Source organism: Schistocerca cancellata, chromosome 1 (assembly GCF_023864275.1).
Source record: "Schistocerca cancellata isolate TAMUIC-IGC-003103 chromosome 1, iqSchCanc2.1, whole genome shotgun sequence".
NCBI lineage: Eukaryota > Metazoa > Arthropoda > Insecta > Orthoptera > Acrididae > Schistocerca > Schistocerca cancellata.
The window spans coordinates 243,694,524-243,708,781 of record NC_064626.1 but is presented as its reverse complement, the minus strand read 5'-3'; positions in this window follow the sequence as shown (position 1 = coordinate 243,708,781).

Sequence of the window (14,258 nt, the reverse complement as noted above, 5' to 3'; positions counted from 1 at the left end):
GAAATCTAACCATGATTCTTAGACTATTCTGATGTCTTGAAATCTTCACTCTCTTGTAGTCTTCTGCATATCTTTGAACTAAATCTTTGTTGTTCTGATCTTCAACCTTCGGCTCTTCCATCTTCTCTCTTCTCCATTACAAAACTGTTGCAATAATGATGTTATGACTAGTCTCGGGAAGATTTTTCATTACTCTTATGATGGTCTTTGAAGATGGGTTTCAGTATACTTGCCTCTTAAAATTGTTTCTCCATCTAATGTCATCCTGATGGTTTCTGTCCAGATTTGACTGGAAATAAGCTTCTTCACGCCAAAATTGCTGAGTTTCAGCTTCCACAAATGTGACACGGACCACCATGCACCTCTCGCCTTGAGTTCCAGATTTGAACTGTCTACCAATCAGTTTTTAACAACAGAGATATGGTGTTTACCAGGTGTTGCATGACTGTTTTCACCAAACTGTCCTATAACTTGTGTAAAATCTGTGAGAGAAAGAGTCAAAACTAATAAGAATAAATTCATCCCCAACGGATAATGAAATGTGAATCAGTAGCAGTGATTTACAATACTTTAATAATTAGACTATGATTCCATACATTGAATAGCATGCATAACTAAATGGAAAGCCACTGTGAAAGCAAGTTGTGCTCTGCATACAAGGGATGCATAGTAGGGTCATAAACTGAAGGGAGTCCAGTCCCTCACCCTCATTCATAAACTGCCACTCGCCCCCATGTGGAGGGAAATGCCAGTCAGGCATAACGTTGAGCTGGGCTGCATTTTGAAAGGAAACACCATGGTGCTGACCACCCAAAGTCAAACTGCTGATTACATTTTCAGGATGTACAGGACAACAGAGACTGTTTCTCACAACCAGCATGGCCAAGAGATGCATGCTGCTTAATGGCAGTGTGTCAGAAGAACTACCATTGTGGAGAGAAACTGTGGGCAGTCCAAAGTCACCAAAAATAAACATGGGCTTTTATTAAAACATCTTAGAAAGTTTAGGGCATCTTTGAAGATCATGAGATGCCAACGCCTTGGCCAGGTGCCACCAAACCCAAATAGTTACAGAAACACAAAAACAGCTACCACTGATTCATGTAAATAATTTATAAATGGGAGTAAGGAGTATAACTGTGTTGATGAAGATCTTGTGGTACTAGACAACATGTGACAGTAGGCAGAGAGAGTGAGAAATTCAGATACGTTTTGTAGCACCAAGACTAGCAATTTTGTTAACTGGTTAACTACCTGAAACATGAGTAAGGGAGGGAGATCAGTATCTTGTAAGATAACTTCTCGTTAATTGGCACTCAAAAGACTTAGTATTCAGCCAATCACAAATTACACATTGCTGAAAAATGCAGAGAACAAGCTTCTTTCTTCCGCAACTTGACAGGCAGGCTTCACTTCTAGGTGACTTCTCCAGGCTCATCTGGGACGAGAGGCTCTCATCCAGCTGAGTGGAACTCAGATGCAGACAGAGAGGAGTTGTTGGTACCGAGCCAATGACTGATTTTGCAGCCACATCAGTCAGCACTTGATGATTATGAGTATGGTGAGATAGACCTGCAACAGTGAGGCAAACTGTACGGAAAGCTACATCATTTGTAACAATGTTCATTATGAAGACATGATGGCAGTAAAAGGTTAAACATGTTTTCAACTCCAGAAATAGATGCATACGCATATCCTTCTATCTCTATGCACTGAACTTTAGCAATCAGGTTATGATGCCCATAAATGTAAAGGTTTTGTCCAGATACAAATTCACTTTAATCACATTGCCAAGGCATTGTTCGACTCATTTTTAATGTTCGTTCCATCTGTTTATTGTGAATTCAACTATGTACATGTGTAATAATTTGAGTTTATTCATGTCTTTGACTAATTTTGTAGTCACATGAACTCCTTAATCATTATTTTGATGAGTGTTGATTTACTTATATCTGATACACAGAGGCAAATTAAGATATTCAGTTAAAGATTCCTTACAGTACTCCAACCACCAGCCACACTATAGACCATAACCTTATACAGGTTACAGTAGTTTCTACTTACACATGATATTTACACAAGAGCTTTACATTTAATCCTACATTTTAACACAGCAAACATACACAGACATATACAGGGTGTTTCAAAAATGACCGGTATATTTGAAACGGCAATAAAAACTAAATGAGCAGCGATAGAAATACACCGTTTGTTGCAATATGCTTGGGACAACAGTACATTTTCAGGCGGACAAACTTTTGAAATTACAGTAGTTACAATTTTCAACAACAGATGGCGCTGCAAGTGATGTGAAAGATATAGAAGACAACGCAGTCTGTGGGTGCGCCATTCTGTACGTCGTCTTTCTGCTGTAAGCGTGTGCTGTTCACAACGTGCAAGTGTGCTGTAGACAACATGGTTTATTCCTTAGAACAGAGGATTTTTCTGGTGTTGGAATTCCACCGCCTAGAACACAGTGTTGTTGCAACAAGACGAAGTTTTCAATGGAGGTTTAATGTAACCAAAGGACCGAAAAGTGATACAATAAAGGATCTGTCTGAAAAATTTCAACGGACTGGAAACGTGACGGATGAATGTGCTGGAAAGGTAGGGCGACCGCGTACGGCAACCACAGAGGGCAACGCGCAGCTAGTGCAGCAGGTGATCCAACAGCGGCCTCGGGTTTCCGTTCGCCGTGTTGTAGCTGCGGTCCAAATGATGCCAACGTCCATGTATCGTCTCATGCGCCAGAGTTTACACCTCTATCCATACAAAATTCAAACGCGGCAACCCCTCAGCGCCGCTACCATTGCTGCACGAGAGACATTCACTAACGATATAGTGCACAGGATTGATGACGGCGATATGCATGTGGGCAGCATTTGGTTTACTGACGAAGCTTATTTTTACCTGGACGGCTTCGTCAATAAACAGAACTGGCGCATATGGGGAACCGAAAAGCCCCATGTTGCAGTCCCATCGTCCCTGCATCCTCAAAAAGTACTGGTCTGGGCCGCCATTTCTTCCAAAGGAATCATTGGCCCATTTTTCAGATCCGAAACAATTACTGCATCACGCTATCTCGACATTCTTCGTGAATTTGTGGCGGTACAAACTGCCTTAGACGACACTGCGAACACCTCGTGGTTTATGCAAGATGGTGCCCGGCCACATCGCACGGCCGACGTCTTTAATTTCCTGAATGAATATTTCGATGATCGTGTGATTGCTTTGGGCTATCCGAAACATACAGGAGTGCAGTTCTGTCAAGGTTGGTTGGTTGGTTGGTTTGGGGAAGGAGACCAGACAGCGTGGTCATCGGTCTCATCGGATTAGGGAAGGATGGGGAAGGAAGTCGGCCGTGCCCTTTCAGAGGAACCATCCCGGCATTTGCCTGGAGTGATTTAGGGAAATTACGGAAAACCTAAATCAGGATGGCCGGACGCGGGATTGAACCGTCGTCCTTCCGAATGCGAGTCCAGTGTCTAACCACTGCGCCACCTCGCTCGAAACATACAGGAGGCGGCGTGGATTGGCCTCCCTATTCGCCAGACATGAACCCCTGTGACTTCTTTCTGTGGGGACACTTGAAAGACCAGGTGTACCACCAGAATCCAGAAACAATTGAACAGCTGAAGCAGTACATCTCATCTGCAGGTGAAGCCATTCCGCCAGACATGTTATCAAAGGTTTCGGGTAATTTCATTCAGAGACTACGCCATATTATTGCTACGCATGGTGGATATGTGGAAAATATCGTACTATAGAGTTTCCCAGACCGCAGCGCCATCTGTTGTAGAAAATTGTAACTACTGTAATTTCGAAAGTTTGTCTGCCTGAAAATGTACTGTTGTCCCAAGCATATTGCAACAAACGGTGTATTTCTATCGCTGCTCGTTTAGTTTTTATTGCCGTTTCAAATATACCGGTTATTTTTGAAACACCCTGTATATTTGTGTAAAAAACAAAATTAACACACATTACATTTGAACTTATATTAAACTCTTGAATTCTACTTCACTAGTTATGAGGGAGAAAATCTTTGTCATATCTAGCACTCGAATTTCTAACAAAATACAATTACTTTTATCAAAATCACGTCTCATCATACATTCCCTGCTCATCATCACACTGAGTACTCACCACCACCACCACCACCACCACCATTTTTTCCAAGAGCTGCTAGCTTATTTGTCCCCTCCCTGGACATCAAATGCAGACCATTGTCCCATATGTCCTCCCACCACCACCTACTCCAGTCCAGTCACAAGCATCACCTACCCCATCAAAGGCAGGGCTCCCTGTGAAACCGGTCACGTGATCTACAAGCTAAGCTACAACCATGTCTTTCATTCTGTGTGGGTATGACAACCAACAAGCTGGCTGTCTACATAAATAGCCATTGACAAACTGTGGCCAAGACACACCTGTACCACCCAGTTGCTGAGCAGGCTGCCCAACATGACATTCTTCATTTCAATGCCTGCTTCACAGCCTGAACAATCTGTATCCTTCCAACCAACACCAATTTTTTTGAATTGTGCAGGATTGAACTCTCTCTGCAATTTATATATATATTCCCATAACCCTCTTGACCTCAACCTTTGTTATTCATTATCCTTTATTAACCTAACCTCTTCCCTTTTCCCATTCCAGCACTACACAGCCCTCTATTCCACCAATGCGCCCACAATCTACGCTTCTCTCCCTCTGTCTAACCTTCTGACTGCACCTAACTGCCCTACCCCCCTCCACCTCATCCCTGTGAGCTCCCACAAGCAGCTCTTTACTGCCCCCCCCCCACCCTACTAACCCACCCCATCCCCGCCCCAAGTGCCTTCTTACCCCCCCAACATCCAGATTGCTTCTCCCACCATGCGCTGCAGCTCAAAGCTTCACCTCAGCAATCATCAGAAACTGTGGTCATGCATGTGTGAGTTGTATTTCCATACGTGTTTGTGTGTGTGGGGGGGGGGGGGGCGGGGCGCACGTGATACCGATGGCCTTCTTGGCTGTCACTTACTTGCTTGACAGTCTTTCTGTTGTGCCTATCTGTGAGCCATCATCTGCGCTACATGGTGAGTGGTAGTTATCCTTTTCATAATATTGTCAATAGCCTTCACAAGATTGTGTAGGTGGGTAAATTACATCTCTGTTAGGGCACAGTTGCTGTCTATTAATGTTGCTACTGGATATTTTTTGTGCAAGATTAAGAACGTTTAAACTATCATGAATTTATTTAAACGCTCTTACTCAAGAGTTGCATATGACCAGAAACTTTACTGGGAGAGGTCTATAGCAAAGCTGTGTGTATGTAATTATGCCTGCCAACTGCAGTTTATCACCAGTGTAGCAACATCTTGTCACAATCGAACTAATCTCAAAAAGAAATTTATTTCATTGGAGAGAACTAGATTACAATAGTGTGTGATTTATACACTTTGCTTCCAAGACAACAGAACTGCTTGCTTGAATTATACAGTAAATCAAAATATTCGACTATGAGTGAAAGTATGTGTTGAACCTGACTATTAAACACTCTTTCTTGCTGGTAAATGATTACTAATGTCAAGCTTTATTCCTTAAAATATCTTTAAATTAACATTTGAACTTTTATTAAAATCTTGAACCATGAAGGAAAGATACTACACTAATTACAACAGAGAAAATAACCATCACAACTATTGCAAACATGTACTCAGACTCATCACTGGTATCTGAAGTGTTCATATTGACAATGGATTATCAATGGCTATTTTCATTACACTGTCATGCCTTCATTGCTTCTCCTCAAGCTGTTTGTACCTTTCTACAGTAATCTTTTCAGTCATGCTCAATAATAGCCTGAAAGGAAATATCTGCAAGATTCAACTTTGTTTCAGATGATGTGTCACCTGTGATACCACTCCCTAATGTCTTCATTTTTGCCCATATTAACTCTAATGCATTAAAGTCACAATAGCTTGTGGCCAATATGCCAGGTGTATGTAAGTTTGCAGCCGACCTATTCTCCTGATTCAGGGAGTATAGAGCTTCCTTCGACATGCTCTCAAGACATCAGATACTCTCTTCAGCAGCCACTCTATCAGATACCACTGGTGACCATGCAGCACTCTAGAATGAAATGATAATTAAATCAAGACCCTACGTTGCCGACAGGTGTTGATATCAACAGGGACAGCTGAAAATGTGTGCCCCGACAGGGACTTGAACCTGGGATCTCCTGCCTAATGGGCAGGGGCACTACGAAATGTAGTGTATGGACATTATTTTGGGAATGTGGGTCTCATGGGGAGTGTGCAAGTGATAAATCCCTGCAGTCGCACTATCCTCTGTGCCCTCGGTAGCTCAGATGGATAGAACATCTGCCATGTAAGCTGGAGAACCCGGGTTTGAGTCCCAGTCAAGGCACACATTTTCAACTGTCCCTGTTGATGTATATCAACACCTGTCGGCAGTGTAGGGTCTTGATTTAATTATCATTTCACGCTATCAGACAGTTTCCCATCCAATCCTATGGGCAGTTTGTTGGCCTGCCTGTTGTGACAAGAGGTCCATGATTATTTCAGACTGAGAAGAAAGATTTGGGAACACAAGATACTTCTACCATTTTTCAAAATTAGCAGAATTCATCTGACACTGATAGTCACACTGGGTTGATTTGGCCATGAACTTTAGTTGTGCTTGCCTGACAAAATCCCTTTTTAGGACTCACAATTCCAACTGTTAGTTTTCTAGACACTTCCCCACACAGTAATAACCACAGTATCTTTGTTTTGCCAACATCTGATACACATTAACCTGCCCATCCCCTATTCACTGAAACAAAATATTTGTGTGTCAGCTTTCTCTGTACAAAACCAATAAAGTTCAACACTTTTCTCAGGGAGGTACTACTCCATTGGAGGTACTACTCCATCTCTAGTTAATTTTCTATAAAAGAAATAGCAGTTTTTGTATACTAGGCACTATCTTTCGCATGGTGTAGAACTCATCTATTATGTCCCTACTGATAGCAATTGCTGGATTCACCAACAATTTATTCAATGTCCTTCAACACAATCTTTTCCTAAATGGATTAAAAATGTATTATTAGTCATCACTGTATGCATTGACTCTCTGTACAAAATACTCTGCCAGTAATCGAGTACATATTTGAAAGTAATAAGGACGAAGTGTGATGTTGTTTTGAGTTACTCTCTATTAGAATTACAACTATGGTTAACCTTTTCTTGTCAGGTGTTCCAGGGGCATGTCTGGATGATTCCTGGCAAAAACTTTAATTACAGTAATTCTACACTTGCTGGAATATGTTGCAGTTCTGAGGGAAGACGTGCAACTGGATGTACCAGTTCTTTGTCTACTTTCTCAGCACCACAGCACTTCACTGTATTCGACATCATTTTCTGACCTGCTCCTAACAACCAGTTTCCTTTTCATAACTGGAGAAGAAGATAACTCCTGTGATGGGCCAGCAGCCACCACATCATTCTTTCTGAAAAAAATCACAATCAAAACAGCACAAAAATACACAACACGATGTCAAAGCACACAATGCAGTCAACAGCAGCTAATAATATGCAAAACATGTGGCAACAAACATCTGCAAATCACTATGGGCATGAAATTTTTCGACTGGTACCACTCAGAACTGGGGATTCTACATCCCAAGCTATAGTTCCCAAATAGTACATTCTTCTCTATAGGCAAAAATCACAGCCAAATGTTTTTCAGTTCAATGGTTATTTCTTCAAACAATACGAAACACACAAATAATTTTTATCTTGACTTTGTCTAGCCTAGGTTACATTTTCTAACATTGGTGGCCACTAAGAGCCACTCTCATTTTATTTTTGAAGTGATATACTTTATGAAACAATTTTGACTGTGGGAGAATGCAGGCAGTATCTTCAGCTTGAATAGAGTATAGTTGGTCACTTACTCATGGACAAGTAAATTAAAGATACCTACATAGTAACATTTAGTACTAGGAACTGGGACAAACTCTCAGTGACACCCAAGATATACTCAACAGGATTACAATCAGGTGAGTTGAGGGACCATACAAGAATCCTTATGTTTGTGGATTGTTGCTCGAACCTCTCTGTCATAGTTTGACAATGACTGAGTGGTGAATTTTCTTGTTGAAGGCACGCATCATATGTGCAGTATGCTGTAGGGAAACAAACATATGAACATGACTAAACAGCAAATTCCTGTTTGTGACTTTCATTGGCTCAACATGATGACAGACCTATCACGGCTCCCAGTTAATTTTGTTTACAATATTCCTCACACAATAATCTCTCCATTCCTAACGGTAAGCAGGATCCATCGCTGCATGATTTTCAATACATTTATAATCTGTCATCTGCTTGTACAACATGTATTATAATACATCCATCGAAGTGATGATCTCTCTTGTCTGGAGCATCCAGTGGACCCCATAGTGAGCAGAGGTAAAGGTTAAGTGGCACTGACTTCCTGTCCCTCATTGTGAGGAGATAGCTCTGGACAAAATAGCTGCACATCACTAGCTGTGGTCATCATCCAGTAATAGCAAATTACTTGCTGTACTGTGAACCATACACTTTCTGCATCTCTGATGGACAGTAGACTGTTGTTCACATCACTTCACAAGAGGTGACAGTTTTCTTGAATAAAGGCATTCACTGTATACCCTTGACACAGTGGAATATGAAAAGCCCAATGCCTGAAAGACATCAGAGATGAAGGGTCACATGGGATGAACACCCTTAATCTGACTGCTGTCAAATGACTTGATATTGCACGTTTTGCTCGTCACCGATCAGATCACTGATCTGTCAGCAGCAGTATGAGGTCCAATTCTTAACCAAAATAGATACTAACTAAACTGTACAAAGACTGAACAGCTTCGTGGGTTTACAAATATTGATGACCATGTCTGAACTTGCACATATGAACTGCTAATGCTACATTGCCCTGTAAAATTTTAATACAAAATCACTCATATTACCTGTATAAAGTGCCTCCACATTCCTGTTAAACATTCTGCCCGAGCAGGCCTCAAATGGCCCAACAGTACTGACCAATTGCCAGGTCACCTTCAGCCAATAGGCATCACTGGATGTAGATATGGAGGGAGATGTGATCATCAACCAGTTCTCCTGGCTGCTGTCAGTTTTTGTGACCAGAGCCGCTACTTCTCAATCAAGCAGCTCCTCAACTGGCCTCGCAAGAGCTGAGTGCACCCCGCATGCCAGCATTTCTCAACAGACCCTTCCCGTCACCCATCCACGTGCTAGCAGAGCCCAACAGCCATTAACTTTGGTGATCTGATGGTTTACCACACTGATGGGACAGAAAAAGTGCCACAACCACCACAGCATTTAAAATCACACATGAATTTTGGGCCATACGGCTTCTAATGGGAGTACTCGTACTGATATGATTGTCTACCACATGGTGACACAGCACTGCTGCTTTTGCTGCCATATGATTGCTGCACACTACATTTTCTGTCATGCCACTGCTGCTGCATGGCGCATGTATTGCTGATGTCCACAGGAGACATCAACCTCTCTCAAACGATTTTGAGGAAACTTTATGGTTGAAAAATTGATAATTTCACATTTTTGTATTCTTGATGTTGGGCTAGTTTTTTTTCCAATATTAGTCATAATTATCATGATATTTTGAATGTAAGTGACCCATTTGCAGAGTTTTAATTGAAAACTGTAGTTTCAGTCGCGCGTACAGGGCGTCCCATTTATCTCGACCACCCTAAATAATTGTTTGTCCAGATGCAAACTACAAAATGTTTCAAGCAAATGTTCTTTAGCCGTCAGGGGGACATCAATCAGCATGATTGCCTTCATTGTAGCTTTGTTTTTTACAAAGATATGAACAGCAGTATGACATTTCTAAATGGCACCCTGTATTTTTTATTCTGTAATTCATTTACTCTCCTAAAGACCTATTCAAAAATGTATCACAGTGTACCATTCACTGAAACACAACATTATTAATTACATAACACAACATTGACATTGACGCTCCAAGCGCTTAGAGCACATACTCAGGGCAATGGAACACATCCACGTGCTGACATTGACAGAGGACAAATGTAAACATAAGTAGAATGCACACCCGTCATTCCGTCAACCATTGTCAGTTGAAGAGTTGTGCGAGTAGGCAAAACAGTAATTGCAATACTGTTTCTTTATGTACGGGCATGTTTAGTAAATAGTTCAGTCCTTTCAAATACTGTTGTGTACAGTAGGCATACAGTAAAGACTGTACTTCCTACAAAATGCATCAACATAACATTTCATTTATTGTTGTTGTTGTTGTTGTTGTTGAAGGTAGGCAAAACGCTACGCAGGCAGTGGAACTGTACAGAGAGTGATATCCTGACAAGAACCCACCTTCCCAACAGATGTTTTCTCGTCTTGTTGCAATACTTCAGGAAATGGGACGTTTCAACCCATGACAATGCAATCGTCGTAGCGCTCTCACAGGCGAAGCTGCCAAAGTTACTGTTCTCACTTCCATTGCTATGAATCCACGTGTGAGTACACAACAGCTTGAACACGAGATTGGCGTTCCTAAAACCTGTGTACATCGTATTCTTACACATCACCAGTTCCATCCTTACCATGTGCACCTACATCAAGAATTGCATGGGAATGATTTCCAGAATCGTGTACAGTTCTGTCAGTGGGCACGGCAGCAAATCCTTGCCAACTTGAACTTCTTCTCCAATGTTCTATTTACCGATGAATGTTCCTTCTCAAACAAAGGACAGGTGAATACAAGGAATATGCATTATTGGTCCAGCGACAACCCACGATGGCTTAGACAGGTGGAACATCAGCATCAATGAAGAGTTAATATCTGGTGAGGGATGCTTGTATTACAATTATTGCCCTTATTTCATCAATGATAGTCTAAACAGTACTGTGTATACCAACTTCCTCAGACGAATTCTTCCTCATCTTCTGGATGAAGTGCCACTAAGAACCAGAACGCTTATGTGGTATCAATACGATGGATGTCCAGCACATATGCCTTGTGTGCATTTTGTGTTCTGAACTGAAGGTATCCTGCCAGATGGATTGGTCGAGGAGGAACAGTTATTTGGCCTGCTAGGTCTCCTGATTTAAATCCTCTGGACTTTTTTCTTTGGGGATGCATTAAAGACATTGTCTATCATGATATTACAACAACTCCAGAGAACATGCATGAACGTATTGTGCTTGCTTGTAATTCTCTTCAGCAGGCAACACTGGAAGCAGTAAATACTTCTTTCATTTAACGAATGCGCCAGTGTATCAGTGTCCAGGGTCACCACTTTGAGCACCTTTGAATGTTCTACTCCTGGGCAATGGTACAGGAGACTCAAAGTCAATTTTGTGTTATGTTTTTACTTGGTTTTCATTTGCTTCCTGACAGCTCCAGCAAGTGGACAAGTTTGTGATCCCGAGCTCAAAGTCAAACTTGTGTTATTTAATTAATAACGGTGAGTTTCAGTGAATGGTACACTATGATACATTTTTGAATAGGTCTTTAGGAGAGGAAATGAATTACCGAATAAAAAATACAGGGTGCCATTTAAAAAAGTCATACTACTGTTAACATATTTGTAAAAAACAAAGCTACAATGAAGGTAATCATGCTAATTGATGTTCCCCTGACAGCTAAAGAACATCTGCTTGAAACATTTTGTAATTTGCATCAGAACAAACAGTTATGTAGGGTGGTCAAGATAAATGGGATGTACACACAGTAGGGTGGCCAAGATAAATGGGACGTACACACAGGGTGTTTGGGAGGAAGGTCAATATTTTACACAGTGACAGTGTAAGTAATTTTCAACAAAAAATGTTATATGAACATAGGTTGGCAAATGCTTCATTAGGGAGATATGGGTATTGAAAGAAACTTTAATTCTGCAAAATTGATGTGCACAATGTGAAGGTATACGCAATACAAGTGGGCCATAACATGATTTTCTTGAAAACAATGTTACAGAGTTCAAATGGCTCTGAGCACTATGGGACTCAACATCTTAGGTCATAAGTCCCCTAGAACTGAGAACTACTTAAACCTAACTAACCTAAGGACATCACACACACCCATGCCCAAGGCAGGATTCGAACCTGCGACCGTAGCAGTCCCGCGGTTCCGGACTGCAGCGCCAGAACCGCTAGACCACCGCGGCCGGCAATGTTACAGAGAAGTACAGTTATGTTACACATTTTTACATAATGTTTATTTACTTTGCATTTAGTACAGAATGCATTATAACATGCATGTTACATGTATTCAGTTCAAAAAGACATACCATGTCTTTTACAAATGGCTTTAACACTTACCGTACAGATGTACAGTTCACAGAACAGGTTTAAATATCCCACCATGAATGCCAATGCACTTTTGTGCTCTAGTGATAACATGTGTTGTGTTTCTTGTTCAATTGCCTGTGGTTGGTTCCTAATCAATTCAGCAGCATCCAAGATGCGACGAAGCAGTTCATCTTGTGTATTTACCTTCACTTTGTGCACCTCTGATTTCATCCAACCCCCCCAACAGAAATCTAAAGATGTAAGGTCAGGTGGTCTTTGAGGCCAGTTAATAGCACTGCCATGGCCAATCCAGCGAATAGGATAGGTGCGGTTGAGATGGTCCCTCACACGTAAGGTAACATGTGTAGGGTCACCACCATGTTGAAAGTACATTCCAGTTCACTTGGCTAAAGGAGTGTCTTCCAATAGTTCCACAAATGAATGTTACAAAAAATGCAGGTACCTCTCCCGTCAATCGCTGACTGATAATAAATGGACCTATCAAAAGGTTGCCGATCATGCCGCACCAAACATTTATGGCGAAACGAATTTGGAAATTGCTATCCACTGAACTGTGTGTATTTTCCCGTGACCATAGATGATTATTGCGTGTGTTGTTTATTCCATGTCATGAAAACTGGGCTTCATCAGTGAATAGTATGTATGGCAGCAAATGACTATTCTCAATTACCCAGTGACTGAATTGAAGTCATACATTCATACGCAGGGACATTCTTCGTATGCTTGTACTGGGACTTTGCTCAACATGTGCGAAAATTTCTTCATGTCCTTGCAAAGTTTGTTGGCGTGCAGGCTCAGATGAAAAATGTCATATTGGAAGAGAGCCTGTTGCACCCAAAGTGATAAACACTTTGGTAAACACCCTGCAATCAGGTAATCGTTGAGTTGGAAAGCGCGTGTGATATTCTTCTCTTGCAGCGGTAGCACTACCGTCACAGAACCCATACACATACACCATATCTGCACATTACGCATTACTGTAGACATGTGGCATTGAAAGCAGAGCTTGCACGAACACAGTTAACACCATAAACTACACAGCTAACCGATCCGTCGCCTGTACACTACACAATGCGGCTTACACAGCACAACTGTGCAAACAACATGTGATTTTATTATGTACGTCATATGACCATAATATGCGGTAAACGTGGCAATCAGTGATGGCAATAAAAAAGATTTATTGTCCGTGCTGGATTACTTTGTCTCAAAATATAACAAGTTCAACAAGGCAATCGATTCCTACAAATTCTGTACTGCTGTAGATAACAATGCTTTATATAAATGTTTGATAATTTAATTATTGAGAATAATTCAAACCACCGAACAATGCCACTTTTACATACAAACCGTTTTTTTACATATAGTACCAGCAACACTTTTTTCTTTCTCCTGAAAAATTTACTTTGTGGCACTTATATCCTTTTCCATGTCAACTCTTCATTTACCGACAAAATTTAAAAATTTAAAATCTACTAAGGATTATAATCTTACATTACACACTTACTCACTAAGTAGTGTAATTTTAGGTTACAGGATTAACACAGTAAGACAAGTATTATATCTTGAAGCAATGTAACTCATGATATGCATAAATGCCTGGGCTATATTCACCCAGTATTTGAGAATGAAACCACATAGCAACTTCCAATAAACTGTGTATAAAATTTCAAACCTTTTCTGAACTTCTTCTTGCTTACAAGCTTGATGCCAAATAACACAACATTAACTCATCTGAAGCTGTTTTACACATGAGACTTCGATTCTTAAACATCCCTTATTGAAGTTGGGGAATTGGGATATTACACAAATTCTGTTTTGTTTTTGAGGTGATTCTATTTTTGTGAGACGAAAATAAAAATATGTTGTATGATCCATTGGTTCTATCCACATTACGGAAACAGCAAA